Source organism: Coccinella septempunctata, chromosome 8 (genome assembly GCF_907165205.1).
Source record: "Coccinella septempunctata chromosome 8, icCocSept1.1, whole genome shotgun sequence".
NCBI classification, from domain to species: Eukaryota; Metazoa; Arthropoda; class Insecta; order Coleoptera; family Coccinellidae; genus Coccinella; species Coccinella septempunctata.
The window spans coordinates 32,714,285-32,733,078 of NC_058196.1; the positions used below are offsets into that span (position 1 = coordinate 32,714,285).

Consider the following 18,794-nt stretch of genomic DNA (forward strand, 5'->3'; position numbering starts at 1 on the left):
CTGCAAGCTTCAAAAGAGGTGAATTTTCCATTGAAGATGATGACCGATCGGTAAGGCCAGTTTCTGTGTCAGTTCCCGAAAATATCGATGCAGTTCATTACATGATTTTATCAGACCGTCGAATTGGGCTAAAACGGATATCTGAAGCATTGAATATTTCGTACGAACGCGTTCATCATGTAGTTTACGTCAATTTGGACTTGAGAAAAATTGCTGCAAAATGGATCCTCAAATGTTTAAATGTTGACCAGAAACGTGAAAGGGTAGAAGCATCGCGTTCGATCTGTGCTCGATTTGAAAGCGTTGTAGACTTCTTAAACCGAATTGTTACTATGAATGACACTTGGGTACATTTCTACGATCCAGAAACAAAGCAACAATCGATGGAATGGCGACAATCTGGCTCTCCAAGACCTAAGAAGTTTCGTGTCCAAAAATCTGCTGGAAAAGTTCTTGCTTCAGTTTTTTGGGATTGCCATGGAGTTCTCATGATCGATTTTCTGGATAAGGGTAGAACAACAACCGGAGATTCGACATTACTGACCACTCTACGGGAAAAAATTAAAGAGAAAAGACGCGGAAAGCTATCCAAAGGTGTTTTGTTTTTGTAGGACAACGCCCCTGCACACAAATCTCATGTTGCCATGCAAAGAATTCGTGATTTAGGGTTTGAATTACTAGAACATCCCCCTTATTCACCAGATTTGGCTCCATCCGACTATCATCTCTTTCCTCAACTGAAAAAAAGTTTAAAAGGTCGTAAATTTTCTTCCAACGAGGAGGTAATGAAAGCTGTGGAGGCCTGGTTTGCAGACCAAGAAGAAACATTGTTTTTGAAAGGTCTAGAGACGTTGCAGGTTCGCTGTAATAAATGTATCCAATTAAGAGGAGAATATGTTGAGTAATAAAATATTTCGACATTGAAATTTCGTTTGGTTCTATAGTAGGCTAAGAATTTTTCAATATATCCTCGTATACTCACAAAAATCTTGATGAATCGTTTGAAAAACATAAATCTCCACGTGGTCGGCCCCCCTTACGCTGGAACCATTCAATCTTGGTGTACAAATATTTATGCAGCAGGTGAATTGCATATCATGAATAGGTTATAGTGGGTGTTTATCGTCCGATCCTTGCCTACCGCTCATCGACATTATAACAATGTTCTCAGGAATTTCGAATATTTTCCTGTCTCTTTTCTAAGCGCTTCTTTATTTCGTGAATTATGGCTGTTATTGGGAAATAACTAGATATGTGCGGCTTAACTGTTCATCGGTGGCATCTTCGTTCGGGAATTTCCTGTTTCCAACGAGCGACCAAAAGCCGCCAACGGGATGAAAAGTCTTTGGGGACATTCCGATAGTTCAGAACCAGAATAAACGATTATTCTTTTTCGTGGTTGGATATGCAAATACGAGAGAAGAATGTCGAAACGGATATTGTTACAGGCACGATATGTTCGTATACTGAACGTTTTGTGAGGTTATATTTGTTTTTCTCGACAATCTAGATGGCATTTGATTCTTTCAAGAATGGTCTGAATGTTACAGAATCCATTTTATAGTATTTGAATAAGAAAATCTATCAGAAATATTGTCGGTAGTTTAATTCTTGAATAAATCGCATTGATATATTCCATTATAAAGGAAATGAGGTTTCTCGCTTAATCCAGCGTTAAAGTCCCCCATCTTCAAATTTAGATTGTAGTGGATTCTTCCAAGAATATTGATATTTGGTTAATCTCAACGGTTTTTCTGGTTATTACAAACTAATTTCAATTGTGTTTCGCTTTTCCAATAGTAGAATTGATCAGAAAAGTAGTTGATTGCATAATTCTTGAAAAGTCGCATTGATATATTCGATTACAATGGAATTGAGGTTTCTCGCTTACTCCATCGTTGAAGTCTCCTATCGTGAAATTCAGATTATAGTGGATTTTGCTGAATATATCGATATTTTATGAATCTCAGGAGTTTTAATAGTGAAAACTAACTCAATTTGATTGTGTTTCTCTATTCGAATAAGAAAATCTATCAGAAATATTATCGGTGGTTTAATTCTTGAATAAATCGCATTGATATATTCCATTATAAAGGAAATGAGGTTTCTCGCTTAATCCAGCGTTAAAGTCCCCCATCTTCAAATTTAGATTGTAGTGGATTCTTCCAAGAATATTGATATTTGGTTAATCTCAACGGTTTTTCTGGTTATTACAAACTAATTTCAATTGTGTTTCGCTTTTCCAATAGTAGAATTGATCAGAAAAGTAGTTGATTGCATAATTCTTGAAAAGTCGCATTGATATATTCGATTACAATGGAATTGAGGTTTCTCGCTTACTCCATCGTTGAAGTCTCCTATCGTGAAATTCAGATTATAGTGGATTTTGCTGAATATATCGGTATTTTATGAATCTCAGGAGTTTTAATAGTGAAAACTAACTCAATTTGATTGTGTTTCTCTATTCGAATAAGAAAATCTATCAGAAATATTATCGGTGGTTTAATTCTTGAATAAATCGCATTGATATATTCCATTATAAAGGAAATGAGGTTTCTCGCTTAATCCAGCGTTAAAGTCCCCCATCTTCAAATTTAGATTGTAGTGGATTCTTCCAAGAATATTGATATTTGGTTAATCTCAACGGTTTTTCTGGTTATTACAAACTAATTTCAATTGTGTTTCGCTTTTCCAATAGTAGAATTGATCAGAAAAGTAGTTGATTGCATAATTCTTGAAAAGTCGCATTGATATATTCGATTACAATGGAATTGAGGTTTCTCGCTTACTCCATCGTTGAAGTCTCCTATCGTGAAATTCAGATTATAGTGGATTTTGCTGAATATATCGGTATTTTATGAATCTCAGGAGTTTTAATAGTGAAAACTAACTCGATTTGATTGTGTTTCTCTATTCGAATAAGAAAATCGATCAGAAATATTGTCGGTAGTTTGATTCTTGAATGCATCGCATTGATACATTGCATTTTGAAGGAAATGAGGTTTCTCGCTTAGTCCAGCGTTTAAGTCTCCCATCTTCAAATTTAGATTATAGTGGTTTCTCCTAATAATATTGATATTTGGTTAATCTCAACGGTTTTTCTAGTCATTACAAACTAATTTCAATTGTGTTTCGCTTTTCCAATAGTAGAATTGATCAGAAAAGTCGTTGATTGCATAATTCTTGACAAGACGCATTGATATATTCGATTACAAAGTAATTGAGGTTTCTCTCTTACTCCATCGTTGAAGTCTCCTATCGTGAAATTCAGATTATAGTGGATTTTGCTGAATATATCGGTATTTTATGAATCTCAGGAGTTTTAATAGTGAAAACTAACTCAATTTAATTGTGTTTCTCTATTCGAATAAGAAAATCTATCAGAAATATTGTCGGTCGTTTAATTCTTGAATAAATCGCATTGACATATTGCATTATAAAGGAAATGAGGTTTCTCGCCTAATCCAGCGTTGAAGTCTCCTATCTTCAAATTGAGATTGTAGTGGATTCTCCTAATAATATTGATATTTGGTTAATCTCAACGGTTTTTCTAGTCATTACAAACTAATTTCAATTGTGTTTCGCTTTTTCAATAGTAGAATCGATCAGAAAAGTCGTTGATTGCATAATTCTTGACAAGACGCATTGATATATTTCATTACAGAGGAATGTAGGTTTCTCGCTTACTCCGTCGTTGAAGTCTCCCACGTTAAATTCAGATAATAGTTGATTCTTCCAAATATAATGATATTTTATTGATGTTAGCAGTTCTTCGAGTGAAAAATAACTTCATTTCAATTGTGTTTCTCTGTTTGAATGAAAGAATCTATCAAAAATATCGTTGAATGTTCGATTCTTGAAAAAACTCATTATTAAATTATAGTACGAAGGAAACGTGGTCTCTCCCTTAACCAATCATTTAAATCTCTCTAGCTTAACACAGAATAAGGTTGATGATATTGAAATTTTCTGCTTTTACTGTATGTATTGTGAAAATCAATGTCCTAGATTTCAGGGGTGATATAAATTTCACTCGGTCCCTGTTCAAACCCGTCCGTTTCACCCGCCACTGGACACAGGTGATTCTGACCGTTCTAAGTCAACGTGTGAGTGATGACAGGACAGGCAGACATCGAAGGCCATCGACTCTGGCTATCGAGGCCCCCAGGACCTGTACGGGAACACATTTCCAATCTGTGGACGTATGCCTTTGGTCTACACCTATCTGCTTGACAGATAGAGTAGCCATTCACCAAACAGGATCGGAGAATCCTGCCATCTTATGATTTATCTGGTAAACGTCAAAAAATCCTAATTTTTCTAGTTAATCTTGATTTGAGGTTGACTTACTTGATTTTGAATTGATTCTCATACTCACTCACTCCCAATGTTTGAGAAAAATGAGTAGGGACACTTAGTTTTTTTCTAAGTTTAAGAGAAGTCAGATTTTGAATTATGCCAAGTTGTTTTTTCATGATTGACAATGTTACACGATCTCTGTTTTCTTCAAGTCATTAGGGAAACGTCCTATAGCTCATGACAATAAACTAAAAGCTTAATTAAATCATACTTCTCATTATATTCACTTACGCATCGAATTATAGAATGAGGAGGGCCAATTAAGATGATTAATGGGGTGATTATTCAACAGGCGTGAAACGAAAAATTTTTGTCGTGTTTCATTCGTTGTGGCTGCCGTTTTTTTTACCGTAGTGGCTTTGGACAGTGTTCCACTCTGTGATTCAGATTTTGAACAAAATTCCACAAAATACTGATTATAATTCTGCTTATATACAAGAAAATTGTATGAATTCGATCATCATCAAGTGAAATATGAGTTTTCGATAGACTTGTTTGTAGAAAGTAGGGTAGAAAGATGGGAAACGAATAGACTAAGTTGATGTGAGCGCCATCTGTGTTTCAAATGTATTACTAAGACCCTAAGACTGGTTATAATGTTAATTTGAGGGCCAATTGCAGAAATATATGAAATGTTGTAGGATTTCAGATGGCCATTCGGATGTGGTTTATCTAGCTGCTTCTATTTGTTGATTATTAAATTTTTTTGTCTAATTTCTAGGTGAAAACCCCAAAATATCGTTCGAAAATTATTGTATGGTGAAGAAATGTGGATCGAATAAAATGGATTTTCCAAAATTAAGCTTTTTTCTTCATTATAAGAAAACGTAAATTGTTTTATGTAGGAAGCATATTTCATGAAGGGCTCATTCAGGGGAAATTATGACCTTTATACGTCCATTCGATGATTCTCCATTGCTACTTGTTCAATATATTTAGAAACGCTAAGGTTTTATAGATTTCGTTTTGAGCATCGAGTGACTGTCAAATTCTTGAATTTCAAATAAAACATAGCACTTCCGACAGCATATTTCGTTGATTTCAATTGATTCCAAACAATTTTCAGATGAAACCTAACATCCTGTTCACAAAACAAAACCATACTTTTATTTTGTCGCTCAGTATGTTTGTTTCCTGGCCCCAACAAAATCAATATTCAGATTCAATACAAGGAATAGAAGTCGAATTTCGCAACCTTCAATCATAAAATAGAAAACTGTTATTGAACAGCTTTTCCGTATTGACAGTACGTTTTCAGCGCCATCTCATTGTCAAATGTGGCAAACACGGGCCTAAATGTAGTCAATTTTTAGGGTACTAGAGATGTGAGGGCGTTTCCTATCTTTCTCCTCGATGATCTTTGGTGGTTGGTGGGACTCCAACTGATCACATGGTGATGATGATACTTATTCACCCTATAAACGTCAAAAATGTTGGGAAATTCTGAAAATGACAACGTTTAAAGGGGTCAAGGTGGAATGTAGTTAGAAAGCAACGAATTAAAGTTCCATCTAAATATAGATGAGCAATATCCCTGGCAACACTGTCATTACTGAGTTGTTGAAAATAGGAGAAAGTTACAAGGGATTTTTGGAAGAATTTCCGACAGATCCAAGTGGAGTTCTACATTTAGGATGTCACGAGTTTCTGCGCCATCTCATTATCAAATGTGGCAAACACGGGCCTAAATGTAGTCAATTTTTAGGGTACTAGAGATGTGAGGGCGTTTCCTATCTTTCTCCTCGATGATCTTTGGAGGTTGGTGGGACTCCAAGTGATCACATGGTGATGATGATACTTATTCACCTTATAAACGTAAAAAATGTTGGGAAATTCTGAGAATGACAACGTTTGAAGGGGTCAAGGTGGAATGTACTTGGTAGATGTAGTTAGAAAGCAACGAATTAAAGTTCCATCTAAATATAGATGAGCAATATCCCTGGCAACACTGTCATTACTGAGTTGTTGAGAATAGGAGAAAGTTACAAGGTTTTTTTCGAAGAATTTTCGACAGATCAAGGTAAAGTTTCACACTTAGTATGTTACGAGTTTCCGCGCCATCTCATTGTCGAATGTGGCAAACACGGACCTAAATGTAGTCGATTTTTATGGTACTAGAGATGTGAGGGCGTTTCCTATCTTTCTCCCCGATGATCTTTGGTGGTTGGTGGGACTCCAAGTGATCACATGTTGATGATGATACTTATCTACCTTATAAACGTAAAAAATGTTGGGAAATTCTGAGAATGACAACGTTTAAAGGGGTTAAGGTGGAATGTACTTGGTAGATGTAGTTAGAAAGCAACGAATTAAGGTTCCATCTAAATATAGATGAGCAATATCTCTGGCAACACTGTCATTACTGAGTTGTTGAAAATAGGAGAAAGTTACAAGGGATTTTTGGAAGAATTTCTGACAGATCCGAGTAGAGTTCTACATTTAAGATGTCACGAGTTTCTTCGACATGTAAAGTTCCTATTTTCTTCGATAAAAAACATTTCTGTGGTCCCCCAATGTATTTTCACCGGGCGCTGGATGCGTGCGTGATATTTTTCCGCATAGCTCGAAAACCACGTAGCCCAAGAGCCAGATTGACCTTGTTCCCCGTGCCGCGGAGGTGCAAGACCTGTCAAACGTCGAATTCCACCGAACCGACATCACCGTGCATTCTTTTTCCTTCCTCTTTGAACAAATCGCCGATACCCATACGATTTCATTCAAAATAGACGAAATCGCCGTCCGTCATCTACAGTTATCCACCGGGAGGGCCCCACGTCTCCTATTGGCGGACCAGTCCTTCCACGAGCCTCACTCGCGGGTCTTCCAGTTCTTCGTCAACGTCCGTACCGCGCGGCACTGCCTTCTCTCGCTACCACCGCGTCTACCACAACGACCAATTTTTTCCGATCGAGTTTAGTGCCAGTTTTCCACCGGCGTCGTTTTCTGTGGTTTCGTAATTTCTGTGCGCCGTTCTGTCAAAAAAAATCTGTGCGACATGTGCTCGACTCTGTGGTTCGAATCGGTCAGGGGCTGATGACACGAGACGTATTGCCGAAAGGTAAGCATTACGCAGCTGTTTTCGGAGGTTGATCGGACTGTGAATTCGATATCTGGTCGAATTCCCTTGTTTGGAGTCGCGCCGAGATACGTGTCGCGAATTCTAAGGATGGCACGTCTAGAAAAACTCATACTCGTCGACCTGTACGGCAGAAATCAGCGGATAATTGACGTTGAAAGGGGAACACCCTGTTTTACTCGGTTCTTCTTCTTCTCTTGTTGAAGAAAGGGATGCGGTGACCTCTATGATCCCTTATACCCATAAGACACAAGATAAAACCAACAGGTGCAAGGTCTGGACGTCTGGGTGGCCACGACAACCAAGAAAATCTATCACCTTGGGAATTACAAAGTATCTGAGTGTAGGATAGAACTTGAGCTCCTCTCCCTTCAATCATATTTCCTCTCGAACAAACGTTTCTTCAAGAAATTTCCCTACAAACTGTCATTCGACCATGAGCTATCCTCAAGTCTCAGTGTCCTCAAAAAATAATTTGGATTCATCTGATTTACTAATGTTTGTTTATATCTATCTCAGATCTGTAGTTTAATCTTTGTATTTCTTCTTATCTGAAGTTCAGTGGAATGTTTGGATTATAACGCATAAAATTCACCATCAATCGAGAGGTTGTTGCAAATCAATAGCTATTTCCTGGAGTTCTTCAAGATTAACAGGAGGAGTCAATACAAATTAATTGATTCCGGTCGTTCATTGCGATGAAGAGACGCGGAAACATTCGTAGATTTCCTGGAAATCGATTTTGTTGCATTTATATGTGTTGGTACTGAGGTACGTGTTCAGATGAAGATTCGAAAATGATGAACATTAAACTCTATAATCTTGTTTTGTTAGTATTCCTCATAACTCAGATGGAATTCTTGATGAGAAACACTCAGTGTTCTATCATTCTTTATCATTTAAAATTGTTGTCTGAGCTGGACAAATTATGTGATCATACTAATATCTCCATTTATTCTAGCGGTGAATAGACTCATTCAGTAGTAAATGGTCTGCGAATTGCATATACATCCTTAGATGTATATGCAATTATTATTAGCCCAAAAAAGTCGACTATCATATGAAATCACCTCTTAAAGTAAATTTATAGGAACATAAAGTGATACTAAAAGTTTTATTGTCTTCCTCGCTCTACGTCCTATGGAAGAAGAACTTGATCCGAGAATATGGAAATACTCGTTTGATAAGGTATTACAACTGATTTCCTACGGAATAAACTCATCATTTGATTGATATGATAATACAATAGTCGTTTGAAATTTGATGAGGAATTTCAGGGTAGATTTAAGAAACGTCTGAAATTTCAAGTCTAACTCAACCCTACCTATCCCGAAATCTAAGCAAAAATATCATGAAAATTTTAACTCCGACTTACCCTAACTTACTCTGAAAATTCCTTATTTAACCTAACCTAATGTGCCAATAAATGGCATCTGACGTCAGTTCGTAAAGAACCCCATATCTCCCTATAACCTACCTCGAAAATTTCAAGGCTAGCCTAACCTAACTTCCACTGAAATCTACAAGTCTAACCTGACATTAATCTACCCTGAAGTTTCAAAACCTACTCCACAGATTCAAGTTCAACCTAACCTACTCTACCCCCCTGAAATTTTACCTAACTTTTCCTTATCTGATCTAGAATTGTGAATGTTTAACCTAGCCCAACTTAACCTGAAAATTTCAAGTCTAACTCAACCCTACCTATCCCGAAATCTAAGCAAAAATATCATGAAAATTTTAAGTCCGACTTACCCTAACTTACTCTGAAATATCCTCATTTAACCTAACCTAATGTGCCAATAAATGGCATATGACGTCAGTCCTTAAAGAACCCTATATCTCCCTATAACCTACCTCAAAAATTTCAAGGCTGACCTAACCTAACTTTCCTGAAATCTATAAGTCTAATCCGACATTAATCTACCCTGAAGTTCCAAGACCTACTCCACACATTCAAGATCAACCTAACCTACTCTACCCTCTTAAAAATTTAACCGAGCTTTTCCTTAACTGATCTAAAATTGTGAATGTCTAACCTAACCCAACTTAACCTGAAAATTTCAAGTCTAACTCAACCCTACCTATCCCGAAATCTAAGCAAAAATATCCTGAAAATTTTAAGTCCGACTTACCGTAACTTACTCTGAAATATCCTCATTTAACCTAACCTAATGTGCCAATAAATGGCATCTGACGTCAGTCCGTAAAGAACCCTATATCTCCCTATAACCTACCTCGAAAATTTCAGGGCTGACCTAACCTAACTTCCGCTGAAATCTACAAGTCTAACCTGACATTAATCTACCCTGAAGTTTCAAAACCTTCTAAACAGATTCAAGTTCCACCAAACCTGATCTACCCTCCTGAAATTTAACCTAACTTTTCCTTATCTGATCTAGAATTGTGAATGTCTAACCTAACCTAACTTAATCTGAAAATTTCAAGTCTCACTCAACCTAATATATCAGAAAATTTCGAGTTTCGTGCATAATTCTTGATCAGTCAGTCCAAGCAAATCGTTTGAGACCATTTTCAGTTCAATATTTGAGAAGAACAGACAAGTAACACTACAAGAATCTTGAGTTATGTTAGTAGCGTATAGAATATTAAGTGGGGCCTTATAAAATACTATTTTTCTATGGAATTAGGCTCGTTATTCTCGTTCTTAACCCCAGTTAAAAGTGCCGAAACGAAACCCTAAAAAAAACCGATAAATTTCTGAACGTATCCCAACGAAAGTCGACCTCTATGATCGGTGGTCGTCGGTTCCGTTTTTCTCGAATTCACGGAACCAGCCTCCGTCTGGTCGGGGGAATGCGGCCGCACCGCCCCAGGCTCATTTCACGCAACTCTAGAAATTACAGGGCCACGCATCTTGCCGACGATTTTCTTATGACATTCTTCCTGGTCTGGACCCGCCCGTCCAACAACGTCGTCTGATCTTCTTCGAGACCAGCCCATCAGGACGATCTGGTGCTCAACTTCAGGTTCAACCGACTCCGAGGCACGCGTCATGCTCAACTATCTGAGCGCGCGATTCCTCCTAAAACTTTCGGTTCCATTATTCGACAATTTTTTTCTGGTAGAAGGTGGAACAAAAGGTCTGTTAGCTTTAGTTGATCCTCTGCTCGAAGATCTCTTTTATTTTGCTAGCAATACAACAGACTCTACAAAGGCTCTACAATATACAAATAGAAAAAAGACCTTCTGAAATTCCTCGAAGAACCTTCGCCTTGTTTTTGGAGCAATCAGTAAGATCGTAGAGCTTGCAGAGAAAACTACTTCGTTTTGTCAGCTCATTGAGGATCGTGACTTGGTGGTAGTTTTTCTGGAGCTCATTTCTCAGAGCTAGGTTATCTGTGACCATATCCATGAACTCCTCATCGTTTTAAATGAGGAGATCCACGTGTTCAACACTCGCCATAATAAAGAGTTTCAGGAGAAACACTTCGTGGGTTGTATCCTTTTATTCTCACTGGATTCCTCACAAGGCATTGCCACCTCAAGAAGCACCTTATGAGAAAGGGTCTAGCAGAAACTCAAGAGTGATGAGGAGGAGGAAACTCAGCACTTCGTGACAACCAACGCAAAAAATGCTTTGGGCAAGAAACTCGTAGAAATGAAGAAGTAATCCCCCTGATACTGGGGTTTATTGAAACTCTAGAACTAGAGGACAGTCTGTAGACTACATGATGGTTTGAACAGCTCTGATGGAGATACAATAGACCTTAACGTTGAAGTACCCTTAAATCTGCAATCTGCCAACATACACTCCGAGGTATAACCGGGAAGGGTGAAGCATACATCTGTATTTGTATATTTTTTCCTACCTAGCCTTGTTGGCCAGAGAAACCATAGTTCTTTGCCTCTGAACCAGTGTATCCACTATCCAAATACCAAAACTAGTGTTGGTCTTCAACAATGGAGGAACAGAGGATCAGCACTTGTCAATGAATTTCCAGTCTAGTTCTTTCCTGAGAGATGTCTAACACAAAGAAGCCATTGATGAACCTCTACCGATCGTATCTGTTATGGATGGTATGGTGTCGAGAGTTCTGATCACCCACAATCAAAAAAGACTGAAGCCTTGTATTTGAGAGTAGGGCACGATAACATGTTGATTAGAATCCTCTACGTTAACATGAAGATAGGAAATTGAAATAGAAGTCCGTACGAGTAACGATATTACTGATAATTTTCCATACCGTTTCATGGCACGATGTTGATGTAGTAACGTAGAAATCTATTAAGATTTCAATTCCACCATATCCTTCTGATCATACATCACAAACAAGAGTTGTGATTAACTCATAATCCGACTGGTAGAGTCCAATAGAACAACCTCTGACCTATGTTGGATTTTTCGATGTATCTCGCCGACAAATGATAATTTGGCAACAAAAAATCATCCGAGACAGAAGAGTGAGCAATTGAAAACCTCAATTCAAGAACCATCAACACACAGAGGCGTACAGTGTGAACCTTGTTTCAGTCCTTCGATTATATTTTGTTGCAATGACAGCAACTGTCAATAGATTCATGAGATATTTGCGATTGTATTGTGAATCTTCGAACAAGCCATAAACATCCACTTGAGGGACTTGATTGATAGTAAGTCTGAACTAACGTTTCGACAATAAAATATTTGATTTATTGTAATCGTTTCTAATATACAAACATGGGCACTATCATTTTCGACTATAAATCTATGGTAGTAGGAATTAAACAATAATTCACAGAGTGAAATTTACTAATAGTATATTTACTTCTTCTCGAAGGAGAATGACACATTCCAAATCTGACTTGGGAGTCTTTCCTGCTAGGTTTTTATCCATTCTACGCTCATGGGACTCTAGAGGCGTTCACGCGACAAATCAAAGACAACACTAGGTCTTCGAGCAAACCTCATTGCCTTCGTGCAGGTCATGTCTCGTTCCCAATATGTACCCCAGGCTAATTCTTGGATAAGAGATTGTCTTTGTTATTTTATTAGTCGGACGTTTTTCAGAATACAGCTGTTATGGGAAGTAACCAACATTGTAATTACGGCTATGACCGCTTGCTCGTACTATGAGATGGTTTTGTAATTTTCAACCCAGAGAGAAAGAGGTTACATCTCTATCGCTATCTGGGAATTACACCCATAAAGTAATGATCACGTGTTTACGTCTTGTCCTATTGAGCTGAGAGGAAAACATAACTTGCATGCATTGACGAAGACGCTGTATTCTTCGACGGTATTTTAATTCAATGTAAAACTCTATGTTTCTCCTCCCTCAGACTGAATTCGTGACTGACATTATAGAAACTCACAGAAAAATAGGTCTTCTACAATTTGTTTGTACAGTGGAAGTACAGTGTATATTCTTTTTATATAGAGCATTGCAATTTGAAAGAACTGGTAACCATTGAATTGGTAAAGATCTAATAGTTCCAGTAATGATTCTCAGAGAAACATTGAGCTGTGCACATGGCAACAATATTCAGCAGCCGAAAAAACCAAAGCTTGGGCTGCTGTTTGAAGATTAATTGCATCAGCACCTCATGAAGTACCAGCTAGTTTATGCAAGGAAATTATTTCTCTATGATAGAGACCAAGTGATTTTCTTTGTAGTGAAAAAGATCTAGATTATTGACGTTTATGCAGAGAATCAGAGAAGAACTAATCGACAGTAGACATCACTTCAAGAACTAGAGTATCGTTGCCCAATCTCAAAAAGAGTAGAACTTGTCATCTTATTTTATTCAGACACTTAAGAAACCAAGATGCTAACGATGTAAATACTGAAATGGATTGTCCTCTGCTCTGCGGTCACCAAAGATGAAACACAAACCACAAGAAGCGTGCAAGTGGTTTTGAATTGGATGTAATTAAACATTATCCTTTTCGTAAGAACCACAATCGAAATATTTTACTTCGATGAAACGTTGACCATTTTCTCCATATTACAGGGTTTTTATAAATGCAGTGGGCGTTTGAAACTCTAGGACAAACAGCTCAAAACATACAGTGTACAGGTATAAATAGGGTTGTAGAGGATGTCCCTGGTTTGGCGCCAAGTTAGCAGTTGAGGAAATCCTATTGGTAGGTGAATAAACGCGGTAACTGTGCAGCTTCGAAACAGATCTATAATATTATATTGAATTCAATTAATGAGCAAGTGGCCAGACGTAAAAAGTATACGTCTTGTAAACCATAACAGGGCTTCCTCTTTCACAGAACATGTTATTATAATTACTCATATCTTACTCATTGCCAGTCGTTAATATCGAGACCGATAGATGGAGAAATTCATAGAACACATGACTGGATAGACCGAGGCCTCACTTGCAGGAAATGCTTGAAGAGCCAACTGGGCATATTTCAGAGCTGCATCTCGGACGCTGCGTTTAAATGAAGGTCATCGATTGGAGAGTTTCATCCGATGACATGAGGTAGATGTGGGCTTGTTCAGCTGACATTAAAACGATTTCTTTTTTTTTTGGATTCGTCTAACAACCACCAGCATGTACCCGCAGATTTCTATCGTTAGCGAAAGTGCTTCACAATTTGTCTTAGAGTAAAGAACGAGTAGGCAGATTGGAATTTTTTTTTTATATTATTCGATTCGTTTTTTTTGAAGAGACCAACATCCAGTTGAAAGATGCATCTCTCTCTCAAACACCCAGTACCTACCGAACGTTTTTATCTGGCTGAGACAAAAGCAGCGATCAGAATGGAATCTTGTAGCTTTCTTCCTCGAACTTAACCTGTTTTTCAGGATATTCGCTAAATACGCTCGGCTCCTTGTATTTGGGAGTCTGGCATTTGAACTAGTTCACATCTGCATCAATCTTGGACCAGTAGAGGAGTTCCAGTGTACGCGGGGCGTACAAAAATCCAGTTGAGGTGATCCTCATTCGGTACATCGCATCCTTTCTGCTCCAGTCAAAAGCTAGACTTAATTTCCACTTTCGATAAGGTCAAACTGGCTCTGTGGTACCTTGATCAGCTAACACCCTACCCAGAATCATTGGATTTACCGATAAAGATGTCCCATCAACTCAAATGTGAGCCCATCAGATCTGGATCTAACCAACACATGAGTTGAAATTGAAAACAATAAGACACCAAAGAAGGATGCATGGCAAGAATAAACTAATCATCAAATTTAGACACAGCAAGTTCGTACAAAGCTGTGAAAGTCACAGTGGACCAGCAGAACCCTGTAACCTTTCTTAAAAGTTCTACAGATGTCAACAAATCCAAACGAATTCTTGTGATATTTGATCATTCCTCTATAGGCCTTCGATGCCCATATTTTCACGTGTTTTATGGTTATTGACACGCACAACAAAGTCGTTACCATGATGGGTTTGCTTGGTCGATCACATGTGACACGTGATGCAGTTACTGTTATTTTAATTAGATGCCATGAAGTTTGCCACCATAAACTCACCATGATATAACTCGTTGTCGTCTGGTTTATGTTCGTTCGCGTTATTTTGGCCCATGATTAGATTTCACAGAATATACTCAATATAATTTTATGTCAGTCAGTCAAGATGGGTCATACGATCAGTTCACCAGCAGAACGTGTATCTCTATGACCACCTTTTCAAGAATTTGCAGTATATCCTCGTTCGATAATACTACACATTGATCCTGTGGAATTCCGCAGATCTATTCATGATAGTCGGACGTATTTTAATTTAATTTGTAGCTGATCGTGATCGGAAAACCGAGATACGATGGGTGGTCATGACGAGTTGGCATAGAGAAATTCATTCAATTTCCTCCTATCCCTCCATCGCCTACTGTAGCAACTAGTTATCGGTTGAATACCATTATTGGTAGTGGTGTGAATTGTAGGTAGACCGCAGGTAGGTTGTTACAAGTGAAAATAAGCCGTAGGAAATTGGATTCAAACCCAAATGGATGAGTGGTGGGGTAGCTAATGAAGTGAAAGTGAATTGCCCACCTCACTCAATCAGTTTTCAATTCCCAGAGACAATTGGCAACTTCTTGTTGTGATAAATCTTCGTTTGAACAACACATTGAAGTTGGAAGGCTTCTAAAAGCCTTCTCTCGCAATTTTCAAACTGCACAGCAACTATAACTGATAATGTGAAAGGCCTATTGGATCTAGCTTGGACCTTTGCAGATAACATCAAGATAAAACAATGAATCTCACACTATTGGCGATCCTGATAATCTACAAATTAATTTAAAATCTCCTGAATTCCATGTCTTCTTCTCTTTTCTTCTTTTTTCATTTTCATCTACCCTATTTTTCTTTTTTCTCCAAACTTTCGCTCTCAGTGTTTTCTTTTCTCTACTTTCCACTTATCAACTTTTTCCATCTTTTCTATTCCCTACACAGGAGTAAAAAATGAAGCTTCCTCGTGTTTCTTGTGTTCTCTTCTCTTCAATTTTCCACTTCTTTGTTCGTGTCCTCTGTATTCTGTCCCCTTTTCTTCTTTCTGTCCTTAATTGTTCGCTACAACTTTCTGTTATTATCTTCTTTTTCTTTCTTTTCTTGTCTCTTCCCTTCTTCTTGTCTACTCTTTCAAAAATTCATTGATTTTCCCCCAAGATGTAATCTTTTACTTTAATTTGTTGTCTGTTTCCTTCCCTTGTTCGCTACAACTTTCTGTTATTATCTTCTCTTTCTTTCTTTTCTTGTCTCTCCCCTTCTTCTTGTCTACTCTTTCAATAATTCATTGACTATCCCCCAAGATGTAATCTTTTACTTCAATTTGTCGTCTGTTTCCTTCCCTTCTTTTTGGAACCTTTTTTCTGCACTTTTCTATACTAGAAACGAAGAATTGGTGTAACAATTATTCCTTAGACCTGAGATAGATCTTAAGATACAACTACATAGTTCTTTATCGTTGATATGAAGCTACACCAAAGGATGCCCACTGAAGAATGCCTTCAAAATGCCAGTGTGGAATATTTCTGTTTCTGTCCTGTTGAGAAGCATCCCAACGATGTCTATGCTCGCCGCGTAGAAGTGTCAACTAATGAGCATCAGAAATAAATTAATATAATTCCATTAAATAAACAGAAATACTTTGATAAAACATCCATCCAAGAACAAATTATGATAATTACAGAACCGGATCAGGTTGTCGGTGGGGTGGACATACCTACTAGATTATCAAGAATTATTGTTGACGGTGCCCTGTCAAAGAATCACTTGACGAAGCACCTTTTCTGCTGCCTTTGAATAGAGCCGTTATTTTTTTTTTTTTTTTTTGAGTAGAAGCACTTAAAGCAATTCTATGTACAAGCTAGTTCATTCAGCAAGGACCATAGTTTGGTTGTATACTTTTATCGAAGAGGTAGACAGTAGGCACGTTTTCAGCGCCATCTCATTGTCAAATGTGGCATACACAGGCCAAAATATAGTCGGTTTTTAGTAGTCTATAATCTTTGAGTTATCGTATACGACCAACTTGAAAGGAAAATCGATAAGGCAGCTTTATGAGGCATCAAGGAAATGCCGATTCCTCAGCTCAAGCACATAACAGCAAGGCACGCGAATTCCTGTGTGGATATTGAAATTTCATAGCCTAATTAGTGGATTTCATGGTCATATTCTGCAGGCGGGAAACCTATAAAGCGAAATAAAGTGTTCAATTGAAGGTACTAAGTCCTATTTAATTACATTTCAGATTTCTAGAAGCACGCAGTTAGACGGAGTTGATGGTACAGTTAAATACGTTGTTATGGCAATATAGAGTCAGGTTAGGACGTTCGAAAGCTTGTACGTTGTAGGTTGGATAACTTGTTGCAAAACGATGGAAGATATTGTGGAATTTGAAGGACTATAACTTTGAGCATTAGTTACAGAATGCATCGGATTGAGAAATCGTTTATGAGGAGTTTATGAAGTGAAATTCCTTAATGCTAAGGTCTTCGAGATGTTGAATTTTGATTCTACTGAAAAAAATCACCAAAAGCAATCATTGAGGACTTCCGATGAAAATGGGAACAAGCTGCTTGAATTTTTTCGTCAGCCTGTGTATAAACTCGATAATATCCTGTATCTCCTTTCAATAACCGTAGTTATTAGCGCAAAATTAATCGGGAACAATACGGAAAATGATTCTACGCCTACTTGTTCATCTGGTATGAACACCATATGTCCATAGAATCCTTAATGAGCAGACCCGTGGAGAAACTCCAATTTACAGTTGGAATACATTATTTAATCTGTTAATCGTTTTTTCAACGGATTTAGCATCAAAACCACACTGGGGATATTTTCAGCTTCGTCCACCAGCTGGTGAAATATGTCAGTGGACTGAAACACTTTCTCGGTGGTATCTACGGACGTTTTTCTGAGAGAACTGGAATTGGCAGCTGTTATTCTACCGACTCTGAAGTCTCTATTGGAAGAAAAAGAAGGAATTTTTGCTCAGTTTGAATGCTATGAAGGGGCTTTCAAATAGGATACCGTTCGAATCATATATTCCATCTGACGTTCAGTTCTGAAGACATCGTTTAGGTAGAATACAAGTTAATGATGATCCTTCAGGAATCATCCTGAGAATCCGAATGCACCTTTTGAACTGTTCATTACAAAATATACGATTTCATTTGACTTGGAAACATACACTTACAGTTAGGTAAGTTCCTATTTCTGAACGGAGACGTCATTGAGTGGAAGTTTCAAGTTAAATATTTTGAAATAACCCTAGCTTATTACGAGGATGTATTGATATCTAGTTGGAATAGACCAGTTCCATGCATAGAAAAATAATGCGTTACCATAGCAACGAACAATAACTCATTAGAAGTGTCAGTGTGAAGTTTGAGGTCAAAAATGTGAACCAGAGTTTAATAAATTAAAAGAATGAAGATGTCCACCGAAATTGTGAGAATCGAAAAATTGGAGTATCGAGCCATCATCAAGTACCTGTATTTAAAAGAGTTAAGAGGTGAGCAGATTTACGAAGATATGCTTAATACACTATTGAGCAATGTCCTTCGTATGCGACCGTGAAAAATTGGACTGCAAGCTTCAAAAGAGGTGAATTTTCCATTGATGATGATGACCGATCCGAAAGGCCAGTTTCTGTGTCAGTCCCCGAAAATATCGATGCATTTCATGACATGATTTTATCAGACCGTCGAATTGGGCTAAAACGGATATCTGAAGCACTGAATATTTCGTACGAACGCGTTCATCATAAAGTTCACGCCAATTTGGACATGAGAAAAATTGCTGCAAAATGGATCCCCAAAATGTTTGACTATTGACCAAAAGCGTGCAAGGGTAGAAGCATCGCGTTCGATCTGTGCTCGATTTGAAAACGATGTAGACTTCTTAATCCAAATTGTTACTATGGACGGGAATTGGGTATA

General features: G+C 37.8%; 1 protein-coding gene across 1 annotated transcript in view; it reads left to right on the top strand.

The window, feature by feature from the left end:
* Positions 1 to 7,141: 7,141 nt before the first annotated feature.
* LOC123318843 overlaps positions 7,142 to 18,794 on the top strand; it is a 42,934-nt gene continuing 31,281 nt past the window's right edge. The window contains exon 1 of the mRNA XM_044905599.1: positions 7,142 to 7,417. The gene's annotated coding sequence lies outside the window, so the exon portion shown is untranslated. The remainder of the gene's footprint in view (positions 7,418 to 18,794) is intronic.